Source organism: Pongo pygmaeus, chromosome 13, assembly GCF_028885625.2.
Source record: "Pongo pygmaeus isolate AG05252 chromosome 13, NHGRI_mPonPyg2-v2.0_pri, whole genome shotgun sequence".
NCBI lineage: Eukaryota > Metazoa > Chordata > Mammalia > Primates > Hominidae > Pongo > Pongo pygmaeus.
In genome coordinates, this window is record NC_072386.2 from 112,744,943 (window position 1) to 112,754,389 (window position 9,447).

Here is a 9,447-nt window from a genome sequence, read left to right on the forward strand (position 1 = left end):
GGGCTGGCCCAGCTTCTGAGGGGGAGGGGCCCTCCAGGGAGGCACTGTCTCCCCAGGCCACCTCTTGCTACTGCCCTGGCTTCAGCTTCCCTGCCACCCACCAGCAGTGATCAACTAAAGCCACACTTTGTCAGACATGGAATGAGGCTCCAACCCTGACTTCTTGTCCCCAGCTGAGGCCACCAGCACACCAGCCCCTCTGAAGATCTGATGGTGGCCCAGAGCCAGGAACCAACTGTCATGACCCTCACATTGCCCCTCCCCGCAACTGGCACCAAAGGACTGCAGACCCACAGGGCAGCACTGGGAGGCATCCCAGGATAGGGTGGGGCTGCCTCAGAGACCTGAGGACCAGCAGTGCTGAGGAGACTCTCATGCTTTCCCTCCTTGTCTCGATGAGCCCCAAGGCCCAAAGAGGGCACAGGTGCTGACATGTCCCAGAGAGGGCAAACAGTGGCAGGACAAGGAGCCCAGACAAAGAGCCAGAGCTCTGCCCTGGAGGCAGACAGAAGGGGCAGAGGCAGCCCCACCCCTACCCCAGTACTCCCCGTAAGAGGAAGCAGAGGCCACCTTCAGAGACGGTCGCGGCAGGCAGGTTTAACCCAAGCTCATGGGATGGTCTGTCCTCACTCAGCTAACCTTGCACACGCCTGTAGGCCTCCTCGGGCTAGCATTCTGTGTTCTCGCTACATGCTATACCTGTGCCATTGACCTTACTCACTTTACACACTTATTGTGGTCAGATGGGGGGTGTCACATTGGGCTGGGAAGGCGGTAAGGGGATGCAAAATGAAGGGGATCCCAACAGGGTCCAAGAGAATATGATGTCCAACTGCTCCATTTTGCGGAGAAAGAAACTGAGGCCCAGAGAGCCCAAGGACGCATCACAGATGAAAACAGCATCTGGAAGCCGACTCCTTGCAGAAGCCTGAGCCCCCGCAGGACCTGTTTTTATGCTGCCCCCTTGTGGTCAGAGGAGGGACTGCCACCCAGAGGCGCCCCCTGCCTTGAGTCCACTGAAATATTTGGTCTCCTTTTCTCCTTCTGAGGTCAGCTCGCCTCAACCCTACCCCAGGGTCCTACTCCCTCCTTGTTTGTAGGTCCAGAGGATCCTCAAGGGCAAAGGGCACCCGAGTGTCCCCATCAAAGGCTGGCCCCCTTGAGCAGGGATATGTGGAGAGGTGACCAGCTTTGCTCTGCTGAGCCTGCCTGGCAGCCCCACAGCCACATCCGGGCCCCCTCTTCAGTCCTCATCTCCGTGCCTCCTCTTGTTTTCCACATGACTGATCACATCCTCTTTCTTGGAGCCCCCTCCTTCCTTGGCCCCAGTGATGCCACACTCTCCTGGGTTTCCTCCAGTCTCCCTGGCTGTTCCTTCTCTCTTTTGTGGGCATCTTGTTCCCCTCGGTCCCAGCCTGTTGGTGCCCCCTGAGCCTCTTGGTTTTGCCTGGATTTAGAGCTGGGCCACCTAGCCAGCAAGCAGGTAGACACCTCAGGGCACCATCAGACCAGGAGCATCAAACAAGGAAGACGAGGAGGAAAATGTGTTTCTGTGAACCCATGGATGTGATGATTGCAAGTTTTTTTTTGTTTTTATTTGTTTTTTTGTTTTTTGAGATGGAGTCTCGCTCTGTTGCTCAGGCTGGAGTGCAGTGGTGCGATCTCGGCTCACTGCAACCTCTCCCTCCCAGGTTCAAGCAACTCTCCTGCCTCAGCCTCCCGAGTAGCTAGGATTACAGGCATGAGCCACTATGCCCGGCTAATTTTTTGTGTTTTTAGTAGAAATGGGGTTTCACCATGTTGGCCAGGCTGGTCTCGAACTCTTGACCTCAGGTAATCTGCCCATCTTGGCCTCCCAAAATGCTGGGATTACAGGTGTGAGCCACCATGCCAGGCCAAGAGTTTTGTAATGCATGTAAGTGCTACATTTTATAATTTAATTTAGACTCCTTCTTTTTGACTCACAGGGGTGAGGTGAACACCATGACATCTTTGGTGCTTAGGGCTTCCAAGGACCCTTCCTGGGTGGCCTCAGCTGTGCACTGCCTTCACCACCTGTCAGTAACCTTCCAACTCCCAAGTGAATATCTCCAGGCCTGATTTCACCTGCCTCCTGGATACCTCTCCAGACATCCCCCTGGCTCTCAGGCTCTACAGAGCCACATCAGACTCATCATCTCTCCCCCAGGCCCCTTTGTCAGCACTGATATGCCCCAAGGTAACTTCATCCTCCGGCTCCATGCCCACAGTGGCCAATTCCTCACCAAAGCCTGGTGAGTCCATCTCCTTAATAAGTCTGGGATCTGCGTCATTCTTGCCACCTCACTCCTGCCCCTGTCCTGGTCCAGGCCACCGCATCCCTCCCATCTGGCCCTCCTGCCTCCTTAGCTGGTGCTCACATGCCCATCTGACCAAGTCACTTCTTAGCTGGTGCTCACATGCCCATCTGACCAAGTCACTTCTTAGCTGGTGCTCTTTAAGCTTCTCCTTAGCTGGTGCTCACATGCCCATCTGACCAAGTCGCTTCCCTGTCTGGGCCTGTCTGGTCCCAGCCCAACTCGTACTCCTCCCATGATAAGGAGCTCCGCCCCCTCACCATCCCTGGACTGGTCCTTCTGTGAGCAGGTTCTGCTCACATGTTCTGTAGTACATGCAGACTGGGGTAGGGAACTGGAACTCAAAAGACCCTCGACCCTAGGAAACAAATTCCTTTTCCTCCCTGAAATCCCATCCCTGGGAGTCCCAGTTCTCTGGGTCTGGGCCTGGGCACCCACATCGTGGCTCAGCTGTGGTTCTAGGAAGCTAGCCAGAGCCTGACAGAGAGATTGCCAAGACAGCCGCCAGAGGGCAGTGCTACCCCACACACGCCCAGGGGCCAGCCTGCCTTTGTGTCTCAGGCTGCGTGGGTCTTTCAAGGAGAGGCTGCGTGTCTGTGTTTGTGTGTATGTGACTGTGGGAGTCTATTTGTGTGTCTCTGGCGGCAGGGTTGGGGTTGTCTAGGCCAGTTGGTATATGTGGCTGTCCATTTTTGCTCACGTCTGAATCCCCCAATTTCCATCCCAGGAAGGGGTGCAGATGCCTGATTACTCGGTGGGGCCCCAGGCAGGATGGGGAGGAGCACGGCCATCCTCTGACAAGCCCTCGCCACCATCACCCCCACCATGAGCCTCCAGCCAGACCGGGCCTCAGGTACCTGTCAGTTAAGTCAATGACCCAGTGACAGGGACCAGTTAGTTGTCCTTCTCACTGTCTGGAACCCAGGGCCAGTCCTGGCCTGTGGGGTCCAGGTGCTGCAAACCCCCAGTCCCTCCCTCCCAGACTCCTCTCCCCTCCTGCCTACCATCACCATACAGCAAGGACAGGGAGACTATACCCCCATATCACAGTGGAGGTGTCCGATTGATCAGCCTTGAGCTGGACACCAGAGCTTCCTGGTGACTCACCGGCAGCCCCCAGGCCGGTCAGGCCCGGGAGAAGGACGCCAGTGTACCCTGCCTGCTGCTGTACCTGCAAGACATGCCTGGACACCAGCGTGCTCTGGGAGGGAGCTGTCCTGTTGCCTGCGGTGGTGGGGACAGGGGAAGGCTGCTCTGAGCTGTACTTGGGATGCGTCTGGGAAGACAGGAAGGGCATGCCAGCAAGAGAACAGCATGTGCAGGGCAGGGAGGTGTGGGGGCGCAGCCTGGGCAGCCAAGGGGCCTGCGCCGCAGGATAAGTGGGTCTGGTGGCATGCGGGAGGCGGCAGACGCAGCGGGCAGGGAGGGGCCTCTCTCCCTGGCAGCTTGGTTGCGGGGACGAGCCAAGCCACCCCATGCTCACAGCCAAGACAGGGGTCTTGAGACCCGCCTCATACCTCTGTGACCTCCAAGTAGCAGACAGTCCCCGTTACTGCCTCTGCTGTCCCCAGGGACCCAGGAACGCAGGGAATGTGCAGCTGGAGGGGGAGGGACAGCGACTGACATTCTAGACCGGTGATGCACCCCGTTAGAGGCCTAGAGCGAGGAGAGGAAGTGTGGGACACAGAATAAGGAGAGAGAGAACAGAGGGAGAAAGAGACACCGGGAGGGGAAGGGAGACAGAGACAGGGAGTCGGAGGAGGGAGCGGAGAGAACCGAGGGAAGGGGGTGCCAGGAGGAGGGGTAGGGAGAACTTTCTTGGCCTCCCTGCTCGCGCCCTCCCGGGCAATCAGGCCGGCAGAAGGCAGGTGGTCCGGGGCAGACAATGGCACGGAGGAGTGCGGAACCTGGGACTAAATTTGGCGTTGCCTTTGCAGGGCGCGGGGCGCCCGTTCATCTCGATGCAAAGGAGAGACGAAATGAATATGCAGCACGGGCTGTAATTGGGCCGCCGCGGCCGCCGCCGCCGCCGCCGCCGCACTATAATTTTCCAAACAGGATCTTGCAATCAGGGCCTTATTCATTAGCGCATAAACAATTTTGTTTCTCGACACTCGAGCCTGTCAATCACGCGGAGAGGGAACATCTTGGCCGGAGGCGCGGGCCGCCGTGCGCGCTCCCACGCGCGCCCCCTCGAGCGCCGCCAGGTGGCTTTGTGTCTGGGAGGCCTTTGGGTGCTGGGGTGGAGGGGGCCCGGGGCACGCTTCGGGGTCCACACCCCAGCCCGGCAGATGGGCGGCCTGAGAGAACACAGGTTTGGGGGCCCATCGCCCCGGCTTGCAATTCTGCTTCTGACCTCACCAGCTCTGCCCTTGGGCAATCCCCCTCCTCCTCCCCAGCCTCAGTTTGCCCTCTGTAAGATGTGCTCAGCGCACTCACCCCGCAGAACTAGAGGGGGCATCGGGTGGAATAATGGATGCTTTGGGTGCTGAGGCTGGGGGGTGGGGTGCTGAGGAGGGGCCCTTCTAGCTCCTTTTATTAAAGGAGGGGATCAGAGGCTCACAGAGAGCTTCTCATCCCATCACCACCCCCACCCCTCTAGGACGGCTCCTGCGACACTGTCTAGTAAGGCCTCAGAGTGGTTCTCTAAGAGCTGGGCTGGGCACAGCCCTGGGCTCGCCCCCACGCTGGGGTGGGCACGCATTCGTGATCTCCCGTGCTGGCTCCCAGGAGGGCTGTGCACACAGGGGCACCTATAACTCTACAAGCCCATGTGTGACTGTGCCACAGGCTTTGTGCCTGTGTGTGTGTGGGTGGGGGCGCTGTGACTGTGTGTGCAGCTACTTGGCTCCTGGTGAGATCATGGAGCTGAGTGTGGCTGCCTAGCAGTAGCCAGGTGACAAGGACTGAAGGGGGCTGGTGAACAGAACTGTGAGGTCTTTGGGGCCCAGGTGACCTGGCAAGAACTGCAGAGAGGGCAGGAATCCCTGAAGGGCTGTGTCTTTCAGGACAGATGACAGCTCTGTCCTCCCCACCTCCTCTCTGGAGACCCCTCTATCAGCCCCATGTCTCCAGCACAGTCGTCCAGGGTGCCCAGGCTGGGTAGATAAGCAGTCTGGTTTTGCCCTACTGCCAGGCCTTGCAGTGGGGAGGGTTCACCTTCCCCACCTCTCTGACCCCATCCCCAGCCCCCTCAGTGCCTCCCTGACAGCACCGAGACTCAGCCCCATGTTCCTTCCATTAGGGAAGCCCAAAGGCCTCTGGAATTTCAGGGCCAAATGTTCTAATCAGCTCGGATTTACAGAGATCACAGCAGGTCAGAGCTGGATAGACCCACTGCATGGATGAAGAAACAGAGGCCTAGGACTGGAAACAGGAACGATACAGGCCTGGGATCCCCCTGCCACGCCAGCAAGTGGGGAGCAGAGCTAGGATCTGAACTCCTGTCTCTGGCCCCAAAGCAGGGGGCAAGGACCTGACTTCCCAAAGACACACACCGCCGACAAGCGTAAGCACCAGCAGACCACGGAGGCCTCCCCCAACCTACCACACCCCTCTCCTGCCCCCACCCCAGCATCTTCCTCCTCTGCTGTGTCCAACCCCTGCCCCTCCACAGTCCCCACTCCACACAGAGACAAAGAATTTGAGGATGTGCTGGCAGCCAACTGACAGGCCATCAGTCTCTACCCAGACACCCTCTTCACAGCTCTAGCCCCAGCCCGGATGCCACCCCACCCGCTAGTCACCCCCAGCACCGGGCCAGGAAGGGAGGCGGCCCGGGAAGGGGCTGTGGGGGAAGGCACGGAGTCCGGAAGCCCAGAGGAACAGTCTTCAACCTGTGAATCCGGCCGCGCCTGGCCCTGCAGCCTCCCCGGCCCGGCAGCCTCCCTGCTCCTGCGTGTCCCAATGCATGATGCACAGCTGACCCCTGCCTGTGAGGGACCCAGGCCGTCTGTGAGGCAGTTGCCATGAGTGACTCCTGGTGAACAGCCCATTGGCATCTCCAAGTGCTGGGCAGAGACCAGAGGCAATGGCTTTGGACAAGGAGACCAAGGTTTAAAACCCAGCTCTGCCACTTTCTGGCTGGTTGAGCTCAGGCAAGTCACCAGACTTCTCTGTGCCTCAGTTTCCTTATCTGGAAAGAAGAGCTATTTAACTCACTGGGCACCCAGTCAGTACTTGGTGCTTAGTAAACAATAGGATGAAGGAAAGGAAGGCACAGAGACCCTCCCACCTGCAGGCCAGGCTTAAACCCAGACCCTAGACCCCAGAAACGTGTTCCAGAGCTTTCACGCATGAGGAACCCTTGCCAGGCCCCCACCTGTTGGAGGCAGCTGAGTCAGGGTTTCTAAGCAAAACTCACACGAGTTTGTCATTCTTGAAAAACAGTCCCTTTCCAAGCCCTGTGTGACCCTTCCTTAATGGACCACTTGCCTTCAGGGCCCTCATCCTGGAAGGTAGGTTACTCTGCCCATGTAATGGGGACAGAACTGACCCCAGAGGGTCAAAGCCTCCTCCCCAAGGTTCTTCCTCAACTGGGAAGAAAAAGAGTCAGGGCTTGAATCCACTCTTTCAAGTACTCCTGTTTCTGCTCCCATTCTTCTGCTGCCTTGGTGGGGATGGGCCTTCCAGTTGGGGACACCTGGGCTGCTCCCAGTCCAGCCTCCCCAGAGCTGCCAGGTCAGTAGTGTAACCAGTCACTCCACCTCCTTCAGGGTTGCTGGACTGTCATCTAGGAAGAAGATGGTCTAAATTCAAGTTCCTCAGGAAGTCTTGGTTCTGAGGCCCCCGGGGATCATCAAAGCTCAAGCAGAGAGAAAACTGAGTGGGAGAGGGAGGAACCAGGTCTCTAAGGAGGTGTAGAGACCTAGAGGCGTGAGTTTCCTTGGCGACGTCCCTCTGTAGGTCTTACCTCATCCGCAACCTCCTCCCTCCTGGAGGCTTTACTTATATCTCAGTTATCTATGCAACATGGAGCAGAAGAAAGAGCTCAGAGCTCAGAGGGTTACCAGCTACGTGACTTTCAGAAAGTCAAAACTTCTCTGAGCCTAAGCTTTCTTATCTATGAGAAAGGAATAGTATCCTAATAAGAATTACTACTCCACACCAATGCACTATTCCAGACCTAGCACCTGGCATAGTGCCCCGCACATAGCAAGTGTTCAGTAAAAGTCTGTTGAGTGAGTGAGTGAACTGACAAAAGAGAAAGCAGAGGAAAAAGGCTTTCCATCACCCATGTGGTTGCCTTCTCCCCAACCCCAGCCTCAATCAGCTGGTGCCCTGGAGGCCCCTCTGCAGACTCAGCCCCTCCCAGTGCCTCATTCCTGGTGGGTGGGACCCAGGGCCCAGAGCTGCCTTGCCTGATGCAGCAGCCACTGGCACATGTGGCTACTGAGCACGTGCCATGTGGCAAGTCCAAACTGAGGTGTGCTGTAAGTGTAGGATACACAACAGTTTTTGAAGACATTGTACCCCCTAAAAAAGGAATGTAAAATATCTCATTTAATTTTTATATTGATAACAGGTTGAAATAATGTTGTGGACATACGGGGTTCAGTAAAATAAGTAGTTAAAACTCAATTCACCCACCTCTGTCTACTTTTGTAATGTGTTACTAGAAAATGTAAAATGACACGTGGCATGCCTCTGTGGCCTGTGCGACATTTCTATTAGACAGCAGAGGTCTGGAACACACTACAGACCCCAGCCCCCCACCCTCCGCCTTTCCTATCCTGGTCCTCTCTCTTCCCATCCAGATGGCAGGGCTGCCAGGCTGGAACAGTGTGGTGTTTGGGAGAGGGGCCCCCTGGACTGGAAGCAGGGACTGAGTTCCAGTCCCTCCCAGTGCACTCAGATCTAGTGCACAGGATGGGGCATCTGCCTCAGCTTCCCCTATCCTGCCCCCAGTTCTGCATCTGGCTTGGTCCTGCCCCATCTCTCCCCACCTCCTGAGACCTGGCCAGGCCATCCTTTATGCTTTTCTCTTGGATCCTGGAATCACCCCATGGTCTCATTCCTGAGCCAGAAAGGCACCTGCACAGGGCCACAGCCACCAACTCAGAAGTCCCTGTGGGGCTCAGCCGTGTGTCCACCACCTCCACTTTAACCCAACCAGTCAATTCGCCTTCCACACCTCACTCTCCCCTAGCACTTCTCTCCTTCCCTTAAGCCACTCCTCTAGTCCAGGCCTCATCCATTCATTCAGCAAGTATCTACTGAGCACCGGTGTACCAGGCACTCTTGTTGGTCCTTGATATGCTTCAGTGAACGAGGCAGGCAAACCCCTCAGCTCTCATGAGCTGGCATTCCAGTGAGGAAAACAGAGAATAAACAAGAAACTGAAGACAAGTATATGGTACATGTTAGAAGGTGTAAATGCTAATGGGGAAAAAGAATAGAGCTGGGTAGGGAAGATCGGCACCACACTGACCTCCCTGCCTCTAGGCTGACCTCTGACCCATCCTCCATGGGCTGCTGGAGGGATCTCAGGTCCAACCATGCTACTTTCCTGCTTCAAAGCCCTTACTGGCTCCCCAGTGCCTCCAGGTGAAGGTCCAAGCTCCTTAGCCTGGTATGCAGAGCGTCCCCATGATCTGGCCCTGCCAACCTCATCTTCCTGCCAGCAGCTCCTGGTATGCTCTCTAGCACCACCCTGCCTTTCCCTCCGCCAAGAACACCCGTCTCACATTCCTATGTCAGTAGGCTTGTTCTCACCCTTAAAGGCTCCTTGCACTGTCGGGCAGGTTTGTGCCCACACATGTGGGTCTCCATGTCCTAGACCTGCGTGCATGCTGCAGCCACAAGCTTGCCACTGCCATAGCTCTCACATGTGTGTGCACATTCTCTGTGAGCAGGCACGCCACATTCCCTTGCGTGCTTCTCCTCCTCGGAGAGGCCCAGTCGGGGGCAGGGGCTGCCCAGGTATGTCTGACTTCCTAAAGCCTCAGCGGGAACAGGCGCTGCGATTCAGGAAGTCACCATGGCAACCGCCGGGCCCTCCTGCCATCTCCTGCAATCAGCGCTGGGACCCGGCCACCTGCTGGGCTTCCTGGAGATTCGTTCCCTATGATTTGAGGCTGGGGGGAAGAGGCATGGGGGAGTCTCTTAACCT